The sequence below is a fragment of the Emydura macquarii genome, unplaced genomic scaffold (assembly GCF_026122565.2).
Source record: "Emydura macquarii macquarii isolate MOO-44397 ecotype Brisbane River unplaced genomic scaffold, CSIRO-AGI_Emac_v2 contig_1390, whole genome shotgun sequence".
Taxonomy (NCBI): Eukaryota; Metazoa; Chordata; order Testudines; family Chelidae; genus Emydura; species Emydura macquarii.
Window position 1 is genome coordinate 5737554 of NW_027131527.1, and position 15066 is coordinate 5752619.

A 15066-nucleotide genomic window follows, 5' to 3' on the forward strand; every position below is an offset into this window, starting at 1 on the left:
CTGGGTGGATTGTTATATAGAAATAGGCATCTTGTATGTCGAGGGCTAAAAACCAGTCCCCTATTCCAGTGCTGGTATTATAGTAGATAGTGTGGCCATCCTAAATTGTTGTACCTTTACAAACTTGTTGAGCTTCCTCAGATCCAAAATGGGTCTCCATCCCCCGTTTTCCATTTGGGTAAAAAAGTAGTGAAAGTAAAAACTCTTCCCTCTCTGTTGTGGGGGTACAAGTTCTACGGGACCAAGAAGTAAAAGATGGTTCACTTCTTGTTATAACAGATGCTCATGAGATAGGTCCCTGAAGAGTGATGGAGAAGGGGGTTGAGTAGGGGGAATAAAGGTAAATAGGATGGAACATCCTGAGTGTACGATCTCTAATGTCCATTTGTCCAATGTAATGGATGCACATGTGTGATGGAAAGGGAGTAGTCGATGTCCGAATTGGATGGTCAGTGTCATTAGCATTGGGTGTTGAGGAAGGTCATTCAGATCCTTGACCAAGATTTCAGTATTGGTGGTTTGTGGACGACAGTTGTGACGTTGAGGTTTGTTGATGGGTCTGCTGTCATCTTTGTTTGATACACTGTGGTTCATAATGTCTTTGTTGGTGGGTATACTATTGGTGCTTGCATGGATATGGCTGATACCTGTATTGTTTTCTCCTTGTTGCTGGTGTGAAAATACCAAGTGTGTGTAGTGTGGCTCATAAGTCCTTTAAGCTATGGAGGACCTCCTTGTTTTTTGCAGCAAAGTTTCATCTTATCAAAGAGGAGGTCTTCTATCATGGCCTGTAAATCTTTCAGCAAGCTTGCAGAGTGGAGCCAGGATACCCTGCACACAACCACCGCTATACCTGTTGTTCTTACAGCTGTGTCAGCCATGTCAAGGGAATCTTGTAAGGCAGTTCTAGCCACAACATGACCTTCATTTCTGAGCAATCTAAATTGTTCTCTCTTCTTTTCTGGAATAACTAATTAATTAATTCTATGATTTTGAAGTACTTGTAGTCATAATTCAAGAGCAATGTGGCGTAGTTAACTACACATTATTGTAAAGAAGCAGATGATTACACTTTGCACCCAAATAGTCTAGCTTTTTCCAGTCCTTATGCTGTGGTGTAGACTTATAATGGGGCTGTTTGCCCTGTTGGTTTGCCATGTCCATAACAAGGAAGTCAGGAGGAGTGTGGGTAAAAAGAAATTCCATACCCTTAGAAGGGATGTAATATTTTTTATCTGCCCTCTTAAAAGTTGGTGGAATGGTTGCTGGTGTTTGCCAGATGTTGTTGGCCAGCTCCAATAATGCTTCATGATTTTTGACAAGGAAGCGGTGTGAAGAATTTGTAACAGCTTGTGGTGTGTTTCAGTGAACTCCTTGAGTGGAATTTCCAGATTTTCTGCCACTCTTTCAAAAAGTTCTTGAAATTGCCTGAAGTCATCTGCAGTCGTAGGAGGAAGAGGTATTATTTCCTCCTCAGGTGAGGAAGATGAGTTATGCATTGGAGGTGATGTTTCCTTTCAATATTTTCCTCCTTTCCTTCAGTTCTCTCCAGAGATGGTTTAGAAACGGGTGGGACAGATCATGATGGAAATCACTAGGGGATCTAGGGAGAGTCTGCTGTAACCCCTTGTATAGATGGACCATTTATCTTAGTTGGGCCATTGCTTGGGAAAGGTATTGGTGGCCCAAACTATGGTGGTCCATACCATGAATGTCTATGGTGTCTGGTACATAGCCTACATTTTGGAGATTCAGGAGCAGGTGTGGCAGGTGAGGAAAGTTGGGAGGAGAAGGCTCCTTCCTCTCCTTCATCCTTGTCTTCACTGGAAAATGGTGTGGGAGAGAGAGCCTCATCAAGTATATTATGCACTGGGGAAGTATCTGTGCTGAACAGCAGCAACTGAGGTATGGATGTTCCCTGTATCTCTCTCAGATGGCAGTAATTTCATTTTTGAAGTGTGTGTTTGTCCCAGTGCCAATGTCAGTACCATGATTTTCATCAGTGCTGTCTTCATGGTCAGTGCCATAATCGGAGCCAGTGCTGGGGTCAGGGTCGGCTAAATCACCCGTGTCAGTGCCACTGTCAGAATCGGTACTGCTGTCGATGTCATAATCGCTATCAGTGCCGAGATTAATGTTAAATCGGTTAGTAGCAGTTTGACCTGTGAAACTGGTCTCTTAACATGTGTTCTGTTGGTGCGGTCATGGAGGAGGTTGGTTTATTTTTGACTCTTGACTCTGCATCGGAACAATGAGAGTCCTTCAAGTACCACTGAATGGGTGGTACCTGAGGAACCTGGTGTCTCATATGTGCTTAATCTTGGCACCATTGGTATCACCAAGAGAGATTTTGCCCATGAGCTTCTTTTTTTTTTTTTTTGGCCAGTTGTCTCTGAGGCGGAGTTGAGTCTCTTTTCTGTGAAGATTTTTCTGCAGTTTGAGCTCTTCTGGGCTCTGACAATGAAGTTTCCTGGTTAGGGTCAGAGACAGGTCTCAACGACTTTTCCATTAAAATAAGTTTGAGTCGGAGATCCCTGTCCCTTCTGGCTCTGGACTTTAGGCTCTTACAATGGGTACACTTTGGGGGTACATGTCCTTCACCAGACATGTGATACATTGAGAGTGTCCATCTGATGGTGGGATCATGTCTCTGCAGGACATGCAACTTTTAATCCTGGTGAGCCAGGCATAATAGCAGGTTCCCTGAGGGAAAAACTATTTATGCTATGAGAGAAAAAATGTTTTTCAACTGGGTAAATGGGGAAAGATAAGTATCCAACTAACAACTAAACTAATACTATATAAAGACTACCTAATTGTTAAAATGAGCTAAAGGTAGGATCTGCTGAGGGCTCAGTCTCAGATCACAATGGTTGTGAAGGAACCGAGGAGGGTCTGATCGCACGCATGCTGAACGAGGTGCCAATGGTGCCACAAGACGGGAACACCACATGTGTGACCCAGACAAGCACTACTAATAGAAGTCTCCAATTGAGGACGTGAGGATGTGCAAACACCTAAAGTGGAGCACCCATGAGGACACCACTCGAAGAAGAATAGTTCTATTTCCTTTGATTGCCACCTCTTTGATACCATCGTTCCCCCTCAGCCTATTCTTCTCTGAGCAGTCACCTCAACCTTTAAAAAAGTGTCACTCATATAGATATATGCTGAATGTATGATTTTAACCACTCCAATTGTCAGATTCACAAAAGCTGTTACAGGGAATGGTTTTCTAAAATCTCCTCACGGATATCTGACAGCAAATGTACAATACTCCAAACTTTACCCATCAGCATTGGTCTGATCGGAGGGCTAAGACTATGACTCAATCACTCTGACCCTAATTCAGCAAAACACTTAAGCTTGTGTGTAACTTGCAGCATTAAGTAGTTGCATTGACTTCAATGGCATTTTCACATGTGCTTGTGCTTAAAGTTATTCACATGATTAATTGCTTTGCTGAACTGAGTCCTATGCTTATTTTTACACTTTTCTCCTCCTAACTAGCAGCCATTCCTACATTAATATTCAAACAGACTAGGTAGGTTACTGGTATGGGGCGCTGAAGTGCTCCACTCTACATAACATGGCTTGAATTTCATATAATTAAAATCATTGTAATCAAAAGTCTTTCTAAATGATATGCTATAGCTCAAAAGTTGTGGGCTTGATGCAGAAATTATTGGTCTGATATGCAGTAGGTCAGACTAGATGATCATAATGGTCCTTTCTGGCCTTAAAAATCTATACATCTATGAAAAATTAGAGGAATAGAGAAACTAAATTAATCACAGATTCCAGTTTTAAAAACATCCTTGGTTAAGACAGCCATGGTGTTATGCAGATAAACTATAACAGACAAAATCTGTTAGAATGCAGGGGAAAGGAGAAGAGTATGCTTTCTAATTGTGCAAAATTAAGTAAGAAAAATCAAGGCATTTTGAGTTTCCAAAGTTAATCAGTAAAGTGAGAGTGCAAAAGAAGTTGCTAGATTTTGTGAAGTAAAAAACTATTGAATGATGCAAAACTGAATACAAACCAGAAAGCTTTCTGGATGCCATAAGACTGATGTAGGAAGAGAGACAAAAATCTCCTCAAGCACTCCTGTATCACTGCTGTAAGATGTAACATTGTGGCCATTCTCTTGGACTACGCTAATACATTAATGAGTGTTTCAGATGACCGTACCCCTGATAGGCTGGGCTTTGTGCTTTTAATGACCTTTCCCTTCAATTGAACTGTTGATCACACTGCACTGACAGCAAACAGGCACTACTGGAGTCTATGTATTTTGGGTGGCACAGATTGAACTTGCATCTGTAAAGCTGGTGCCTTCCTAATCCATCTGTGCAATTGCACAGCAACTGTTATTCTATAGGTCCCTGTTAAGTCTTATCACCTCTGTTCAGCAGATGATGAAATGGCATTTTACCATAAACTTTGACCCAGATGCATTGGGCATTATATGCATTACCTGTATTCCAATTCTGTTTTAGAACTCACTGTAAATTAATAAAAACCTGTTCTTTGCACTAATTAACTCACTCATGTTTGCTATCACAGTATTTTCTGTTCGGCTCCCATTATCTGTTCCCGAAGCACTAAACCATAATCCTTCATAATCCTGGCATAATCCTTCAGGGAATCTTCAAGCAACAGGTTATGTCTACCTTTGTTTATTTTAAGGTGTGAATTCTCAGTCAGTGCTGGAAAATATAACTACCCACATCCCCCCTTTTCTTTTTTTCCCTACATCTAATCTTGTTAATGTACTATTTGAAAAAAAGAAGGCTTTCATGGTAAGCCACTGCCCCTGTAAAAAATGTTTCCATTTTCCCCTGATAATGCCTGAACAGTTCTGCTCCAGTGTATGCACTTATCTTCCCATTGCATGTAATTGTGCATGTTTATCTGTGTGTTTTACGCATGTGTAATGATGGCAATTACTTAGCTTGTTGAAGTTATCATTGGGATTCTAAGTCAGTGGCTCTCCTTTTCTTTCTTTTCATTGAATCGGTTATTTCAAACCCATTCTAGAGACAGCTAAGTATTCATATAGCAGATTTTAACCATGCAGCAAGGCCAGGATCTTAGCATAGAGATACTGGCAAGATAAAGTCAGAAAAGTCAGACCAAGTAGATGTTTTACTTCATTGTGAGGAGCCAATCTATATCCTCAGATGCTTAGTTTATGAATCCCTCCATTCACTGACTCTTGCTCCAGTTACGAGCAGCTACACTGAGTCATATTTGCCTGTCTGTTCAATTTCCTTAGCTTTGCTATTAGTGGGAAATGGAGACCTGGGGCTAGTCATAGTTATATTTCTGTATATGTAAATAGCCTGATGCATTCATCTGAGCACTAACAAAATTTTCAGATACTAATGGAATGGGGTAGTCTGTCCCTTTAGGGGTAATGGCACCTGGGAGTCAGCTCACCCCTGTCCTGAGGCATGGCCTCTAAAGAATTTGGGAGATCTGATATATACAGAGATGTAGAAAACAAGAGACATTATTAGAGAGAAAGCATTCCCAGGAATAAGTAGTGTTTAGGAGGAAAACCTGGTTCGGTTTCTTTAAGTGACCCATCACAGGATGGGGTGGGCTGATCCCCAGGTCCCACTTCCTTTAAGGGGACAGACTATACCACCACAACTATAATCCCAGCCTACTCTCCTTACCCAGGAGGAGGATACCCACAGCACGGAGCTTTGAGATGGAAGGATACAAAGGAAGGAAAACTGAGGCATAGAGGAGCGAATAAAGTATTTGCAAGGTTCCTACATGGACGTGGAGGACCTCCACTGAGCAGGTATAAATTTACCCCATTCACAAGATACTTAAGAACACCATATGAGGGACTGGAAGTGAATGATGTGCTAAGCCATTGATCCACCAACAGAATATCAGAGAAAAGTGAAACTGAATTCATGCCATGCATATGACTCTAGCGTTGGATAAATAGGGTAGGAATACAATTTGAATCTGTCACCCACTCAGTAATCCGCATATTATTGTTCAGCTTCTTTGCATGTGAGTGTTTAGCAGAGTAGTAATTAAGGGGATTTGTTTCATCTTAAGTATCAATTTCAGCCATGCCTTTTCCATGACAAGACAAGATTTGGCATAGGACAAAAGTGGGCTTTTCCCAGTCATGTTATTAGCACATGTTCACTCTTATTTATTCTGTGTCCTAGTACAGGCCACTGCAGGAGGAACTATTTTGATTGCTGGAAGTGGCCATGTGATCAGAAAGCCACTGTGATTCTGAGATTATAGTTAATAGATAAGATATCCAGTAGGACAGACTGTGTAATCTTTCTCTCTCTCAAGGGCTTTGTGTCACCTACCCTCTCCTCCATCCAAGCAACAAATAGAGAATGCCCTTGTGCAGTGTGACAGTTCTGACTGGGTTCCTCTCCCCCCACATCCCTGCCAGCTGAAAATGGGCAGAGGGGAGCTGAGCTGACTGGGAAGAAGCCCCCCCCCCCCGCACCCCCGAAGCAGCATAAAGGTTAGTAAATTAGTGATGACAGCAGTAAGAGGAGTTCCATTCCTTTTACAAACTAATATAATTACTCTTTACCACACTAACCAGGTGGCCATATCTTCTTTTCTCTATTACAGGATGTGTCAAATACTTCCTTTCCAGTTAAAAAAACCGTAGGGTTGATTGCACACACAAGTCCAACCAGGACTAGAGGGGATGGAACAGAACAATGCTACTGAGGGCAGCCACTCCCATAGCTCTCTTCCTCACCAACCCCTCTTAATACATGAACCCCAGCACCCATACAGTCCATGAAGATACACACTTGAGAGGTCAGGGGAAAGAGGGAAAAGAATGCCAAAGAGATAGCATTCTTTCCCTTCTCTATTCTTACTGACCAGCAACACAGGTCCCAAACTCCCTTCACCACACTGGGTTTTTTTTAAACCTGGAAAGTAAGAATTTGACAAGTTCTTTGAAAGAAGATATGGGCAAAAAATGCATTGCAGGCATCATTTCCTGTAAGCAGATCCGAATAGTTGCAAAAGGAATATTTTATGTTCATTAACTCTTCCTTTCTTTCAGTCCAGATGCCAATTACTATTCTTACTTACTTTTTGTATTGCAGTATTGCTTGAAGGGCCAAATTAAGACTGGGCCCACTTATGCTAAGTGCTGTACAGTCTAAGTAAGAGATGGTCCCATCCCTAAAGAGCAGGAAATCTAAATTAAACAAAACAAAGGAAGGGTGAGAGAAAAGATATCATCATCTCCATTTTACAGAGGGGGAACTAAGACAAAGGGAGGTTAAGGGACTTACCCCAGGTCACACAGGAAATCTGTAGCAGAACTAGGAATTGAATCCAGATTTTTGGAGTCCTGATCCAATTCCTTTCCAACATACCTTGACATGTTAATTATATTTCATCACTGTTGTCCCATACTAAGTGCAATGGTATCTTTGGAATGAAGATTTAAGAGAATGAAGCCTTAAGTTTCCTAGAAATCACTTAGAACAAAGCTGAATGGAAGGCTATACAAATAAAGCTGACTTGGAAAAGTTTGCCTTAGTCTGATATTTCCTTTCATGAAGCCAGATAGCAAGGAGTGCCATGACTATCCAAGCAAGTCAGAGTGGGTTGGATAAATTGCATTTATTTTTCTAGAACTAAAGGAACTGAGAAATATTTGGATATATGGTTTTTAAACACCGCGTTGTCCAGATGTTGGTGTATCGGCTCTGCCACTTTGATTATCCTGCATACTTCAAGGTCAATGAATCTATTGATTTTCCACTCAGTAATAGTAACAAACTAAATGGTTCCGGCTGGAAGAAATTTATGGAGTCATTTGCTGATTCATAGGCCTCAAATATATTTTTCCATTTTTGATATTTTTTTCTCTTGGAGGTTGAAGCAAGCAAGGATATCCGATGTCAGAATATCATCACAAGAGGGATAAAAATAGGCTGTGTTCTCAAAGACAAGAAAACATAGGTTATCTTGAGCTGGCAGTTTACTTGTGATTCCTATGCAGCTCGCTCTCACACACACACCCACACACACACACCCACACACACCCAAATATTCAGGCATCACAAAAAATACATCACCTCCGGTGTTGAAATTCAATTGTCACAGCCCTGCTACATTTCCATTATGTGTTGGCCATAAAAAGAGCAGAATTATGTTACTGTCAGCCACCCTTGAACATATTTGTTCCTATTAGATATGGATAAGAAGGTGCTTTTAAATAGGATTTAGGCTAGGATTGGAAATTCGAAGTTGTAATTCTTCTTTAGCTGAAGTGGCAAAGTCCTGTGTTTTCGAATCTGATGCTCGTGTGTCAGAGACTTGCCTGAGCCTGTAGGCCATCTCACGAGGTGAGTTTACCTAGTTTTCAGGAGTTCAATAAATATCTAACTCGCTATCTAACCGAGGCCATAACACTGTACAAAATAAATCAAGTCTCTCACTGACCTGAACAAGAAGTGCAGTACGAATTAGGGTCCAACCAAGCCTGGTTTCTTGGGCTAAGGCAGAGGGATGATCCTTCCTCCCCCACTCCTGGCTTTCACCCAGAACTGCCATCTGAAAGAAGGAGCTATCCTCTTTTTAATCTAGTCTGCTGAGCCCTGATTGGCCTCTGCCTGCTCCCAGCTCTTCTAGCAGCTGGAGGACCAAGTCTCACTAGTTCTCCCAGTAGCTGACTCTGGAGGCCTTTCTAGGCAATTCTTGGAGGTCCAAATTCTCTGCCTTTCTTTTTTAAAAGGGTCACTTCCAAGGGCAGGATGTGACAAGGCAGCAGGTTCTCTGGCGGGGGGGGCAGGGAATACCTGGTACATTCATTACACCAGGTTACCTTTTGTTCACTTCACATGGATTCATTAAAATAGGCCATTTAGCTAACTTTTCTAGGCCATCTGCAGGCACCATTTCAAGGGTGTTCTTGATAAGAATTACTTAGAAGTAATGGAGAAGGGTTTTATGTCCACGATGAATGTTTTCCCAACCAAGTTGGTGGAGTGGCTGAATATTTTTTAACTCAACCATTTTAGAAAGGTGTGTGACAGGCTTCTAGGAAGAGAAAGGGTTTTGCACCTAGGTGGAGTTTAAACACCTTTCTAATGGGCTTTATTGTAAAAGATAAAATTAATAGTAAAGGATGTCCTGCCCCTGTCCAGACCAAATATAAAACAGCTCCTCTGAGCCGAGTCCAAAGCAAGGGTCTGCAGTGTGGCTCAGTGCAGGAACATCTCCATGCCATTGCATCTCCCCTCAGCTCCAGCCATCTAACTAAAGAACCCTCCTCTCTGCCTATTGTTCCAAGTCTCCTCTCCTCCAACTTCCCCAGGCCATCCCTTTCACAATGTGAAGGCAGCAATAATTCATCACAGCTGACCTAATTCTGCTACCATGCAAATTTTTGCAGGCAGCTATGGGCTCTCTTGTAGTCCTTTCCCGCCAACCTCTCAGTTGATCCATATATCCCATCAAAATACCTTAATGGAGCCAGCTGAGCCTACTTTCTTCCATTTGTAACTGCTGGACTATTTCCTTTTAAAGCATTGCTATGGAGAGAAAAACAGTATTAATGCAGGAATGAGCTGAGGTTTGTTTTATTAAAATTATCTAAAAGACTGGCAATTTACAGTGATGACACATAGTGCTCAACAGTTCCATCCATTTGTAACCAAGGGCCTCTCATTCATCATTTGATCAGATTAGCTTCATTTAGCAATTCAGTAGCCTGGACACTCTGGGTCACTATAAACTTTTTTAAAAACAGAGTTTAGAGTTACTACACCTAAAGTATTTTCCTCCTTTTTGGAGAACACGAAGAACATGTTAAGACAGAGATTTGTAAATTTCAGTCTGTTGCCTTGTTCCGCTCTGTCAATATGATATAATATAATTATACACACTAATATCTGTTAATATTATATGCAACTCCCCCTTGGAATTTGCCAGCTCCTGGAATGCTAGACTGAGGGTCTAAGGTATCCTGACCAAGGGACAACAACTGCAATGGCTACCAGTGCCTTTGGAACCAGCATGTTGGAGTCAGGGTTGGGGAGAGAATGGATTTAAAAACTCCTGCTGTGATCAACAGGGAGGCTTCTGCATGGAGTGATCTAGGTAAGCAATTTAATAGGCCAATGAAGACCCAGGGATGCTCAGTCCTTCACTGGGAGGAAATAGCCTGACTCAGACTAGTTTTAGTTTCCGTTTGGAGCGGGTTGCTGAGAGAAAAGCAGAACTGCTCAGGATGTATCTGATTAACTCCCCTCTCCACAATGGAGAAAGCAGAGAAAGCAGAGGTGACAACCAATTTCCTTTGTCAGCTGCAACTATACCTGTCCCCAACAGCTTACAATAAAACAACATTCTCCACTCCAATAGGGACACTAAAATATTTTTAGATACCAATTGCCTGGTACCCCAAGCTACAAACCTATTAACAGACTACAAATAAACAGAATGCTCCACCTCTTGTTTTTATCCAAAATGTAAGTTTCTGGGTGACTTTATTCTGAGTAGGCAATTTCAGTGAGAATCAAAAGATGCTGACTGGAATGATGAAAAAGACTACATCAGCCAATCTTGGTATCCTGGACTAGTAGTTCTGCACTAAAAAGAAAGCCAGTTCTATTTACCACACATGCAAATAGGTCAGTATACAACCCAAAACTGGAACATATTAGCCATATCATCTGATCACCCTATTCAGCCACTCAAATCTAGGACAAAATTGACCACAGTACCTGGTCACTCTAGTTAGGGCTCCACGAGGGGTGAAGAGGAAGCATCAATCAGCTCTGCTCTGGGCCCAGCCAGACTCAGCATCAGCTCCCGGTCCTGGCATGTGGCCTCAAACCCCGGTCCCCGGCTTGGCCCTTGACACCTTAGGCCAGGGACACCGGTGGGCTAACTACAGGCCCCCAACTGTGGTCCTGCTTCCAGCCGCAGCTCCCAGCCTCAACAGTGCCCCCCCACTCCCACCCCCAGTTGGGGGGCACACAGACAGGGATAAGGGGAGGCGTGGCATAAAAAGTTTGGGGACCACTGAGTTAAGGTCTACTATGAACCAATGATATATTTTATGGTGACTTGATCCAGTGTGCACTCATATGGACCTTTCTGAATCCACAGACGAGAGAGAGAGAGGATGTACAAGGATTACTAACTCTAAAGAAAGTGACACTGTGCTAATGGGTTTTGCTGAATTCAAATGCAATGGCAGGATAAATCTGCTGAAAAGGAAAGTTATTCTACTCTGTGCTGATAAGGACTCAGTGATTTAAACACTCTCGAGAAGGCCAACTGCTGAGCTCTTGAATTGCCCATTTGGAAATATGTTGGAGAAGCCATGATTTACAATGCTCCTGAAATGTGTTTTTTAAAAAAATACCAGAAATTCAGTTTTATTAGTTATGATGAAATAATGTTTACAACTTTTTTCCTGATCTGATACTACCGGATTGTTTTTTGACTTTATGATTTCTTTCACCATGTTTGTCTCTTGCCTGTAAAGCAATTACAGCCAGCCTAAAAACACTGCCTGTCTTGCAGCCTAATATTTATGGCATTTTATATCTTAACATTTTATCCCAACAACTACTGAACCATCTTTCTACCCTTCGCTTGACTCTGCTTCATGCACCGGGAATAACGGGGATCCCAGAAGCTCTATATATGCTGTGAAAAACCCCACTACTTCCAGATTTCATATTTGTTATGGCTCCCATTTCATATCCCATGTATCACCTACCGTGATTTGTACATTTTTTTTATTCTAGGATTTGAAAAGGAAGTCTGCATAAAGTTAATCCACTGAAAATTATTTATCCTTTTCTCCGGATAATTTCACCACCCTAATGGGAACTGACATCTGCTCTGCCTACTGATGCTGCATACATGGACAACTGGTTTCAATGAAAATAGATCAGTAGCAGCTTCACAAATGAGGGGAAATATAAATGCTAGGGTACAAGCAAGACATACCACATGCTTCAAGATCCACATCACTGCATTATGAGAATTGGTGATGCCTTCCAGAGTGACTTTATTTTTGCTGCATACAGTATAGTCAAGAGAAAGGTAGCAAAACAGTTCAATAGTTGGGAAAAATTGTTAGGATTCTTAACCTTGTGTCATGACATCATCGCTTATCAGCACTATTCAGAGACAGACTGTAACTATCCAATTCCAGACGCATTCCACAAACTCCACACACACTAATGGGCATGAGAAATGAACAAGATCAGATTCTCTCATTTGATAATATTTACACACTTGCACTAGGTTTTAGAGTTCGGGGCTTAGAAATAAATCAGGATTACAACCAACTGTATATGTTGAAGTTACAAAATTAAAATCTCAAATCTAAACTGCTATAACATTGAGGTGGGAAAATGCTGACACTATGAACTCTCTGCAGAGACATTGTTACCAACAAATTACAAGATAAAAGCATAAGTGACAGGATGTCACCACGAAACATCCCCAAAGCAGTTTTCACAGCTCAAGAACTACATATGTTTTCTGAAGTTTGGTTTTCACTCCCACCTCACAAATTGCAACCTTTTGCTTGCAAAACTGCTACCACTTCAGGGAAACTATGTGAAGTGGTCTATTCTGAATAAACCATATAGTGGCAACCCCATTTCTTTCTGTATTTCTCTTCCTTTAACATTTTAGACACAATTGTATGAAAACCTGAGTTTTTGTTTAGTTATAATGGGAGTTACTTTAGAAGACTGCTAGATGGTGCTAAAGTATATTCATATGCAATAGTTTGCCAATAGGTTTGCTTGGACTACAGTCCTCTTGTGACTGGTTAGAGACTTCTGGAGTCTACTGATACAGTTCTTGTTTTGTCACTAGTAGTCATATATATCAGCTAACATTTTCAGGAGCAGATGAACCCTAATGGTCTGATTTCCATACAGTTTAGGACATTATTGTATACATAATCATTGGAATTGCACATGTGCATAGAGCAAGGTAAAATAAATGCAAGTGTAAATTGATGTTTGTACACGATTGTTCTCAATGCACATAGTAGCGGTTCAATTGAACACTTTTCACATATGCAATAGCATGCATGCACTATATTTAAAAAAAAAAAAAAAAGACCTTACTAATAACATCTTTTGTTCTTACCCCCATTGATAAAAAAATATATATATAAGGGTGACGAAAAAATACACAACATTTTGCTCCAGAACTGCATGCAAGTTGCTCAGTTATAAAATAAAGTTTTGTGAAAAAGCAATAGCATGATATGCAGAGGGAACCCCATCCACCCTCACACAAAAAGCAGGGGAGAGTTGCTTGATATGAGCTCTGTCCATATCCTAGAGAGGTTTAGAAAGTAGATAGTAAAAAAACGGTACTAACCTTATTTGATTCTTTGCACTAATGGGTAAACATGTGGACAGAGAGGGAAAAGAACACACAGAAAGGATTTAGCTCAGTTTTAATTACTGCTAATCTGCAGAGACCTTCACATCAGAAATATCACCCTGACATTTTCCTGTTTACCAGCTGCAAACCAAGCTCTTTAATATTTAATCTTTCTAAGTACTTGCCCTTTGAAATCCCTGCTTTCCTCACCTGCTTACCTTCTCCCCCATGTTCATGCTACAAAGACATCTCCCACCAGTTTCCTGGCCTGGTCCCCATCACAACCCTGAAGGAGCTCTGATAACCCCTTCTCCCTCCTTAACCTTGCTTTCCTGCAGGGTCCCACATTGTCATCCTCATCCGAAAGATTACTGGCTGCAATTTAGGACTGCCTTGAGAACTGCAAAACCACAGCATAATTGGCTGGAGAAGTTGCTGAGACATTTTCAGCTGGTTCCAGAGTGAGAATCAGGGACAATGTTGTATACTGTAGAATCACAAGTCACTTGGATTTGCTACACAAAAATGGTTAACTGTCATTTAACACTGAAGGAACCCCTAAGAGCTTTAGAGATCAAAACAGGCTGACCATTCTAGAAGACAGCATGCAAGTGAGTTAAGTAGTTTTGAAACTGCTTTGCTTCCAGATAAAGGCAAAGTTAAATCTGCCCAGATTTAATAAACAGACAGTTAGATGGGAGGTGTTTACTACTACATTGCAACTATGTTTACCCTTTGGATTATTCCCAGACATCTATAGCCAAGAAGATAACACCAATTTGCATAAATTTCAGATGAGCCCATTTATACACAATTCTAGGCCTCATCAATTCAAATTAGTGGATTACAATCATGTGTAAAGCAGATATATGAGCAAATGGGAAACAAACCTAAATCTGCTATGTGACCACAACTAGGCCTGTCTCCTATCATTCCACCCTGTGTTTCTCACTATGTGTTCAGTATCATTTTTCCCCATGACTGTTGTGCCCATGTAGGATTAGTAAAGAGTTGTGGTTCACAAATACTGAGAGCAGTGTTGTTCATGCTCATATCATGGTTAAAGGGAAAGTTTTTAATGTCCCATTCCTAGATCATATCTAGTCACGATAGTTTTCACTGGAAAGAGAACTGTAATAGTGATTCTGGTCAGCTGACTCCAGAAACAAATCCGTTTCTTTCATCCCATCCCCCTTCCGTACCAGATAAAGCATCAATGATACCAGAAAAAGAAATATTTTTTTCTTCAACCAGGCAAAGATTATTTATTTGAACCAAATATCTTAAAGAAAATAGATGCTGAATAAGTAGAACCTCAGGTTATTGTCTTCACTTTCCTTACTGCAGTTTATTTCAGTACATAATACATAGAAACAATCAATATACTTTTATTGTGGGAGTAATGTGTACTGCAGATAGTTCAAAAGGAGCTTTTGCCTATGGGAAGAGGCTACAATCTCATCATCTCTAAGTGTCTGATTCAGAGGCAGAGATACATTCACATTAGCTTTTCTGTGTGCCAGCCTCAGAAACCAGAATACCAGCTAACAAGACTTTTCAGAAAAAATGTGGGACTTTTGAACCTGAAAGAGACCCTGGCTGCTACTGTAATATTTTTTTTCTTATTTCAGACATTTGTCAGAATTTGCAGAAGAATAGACACGT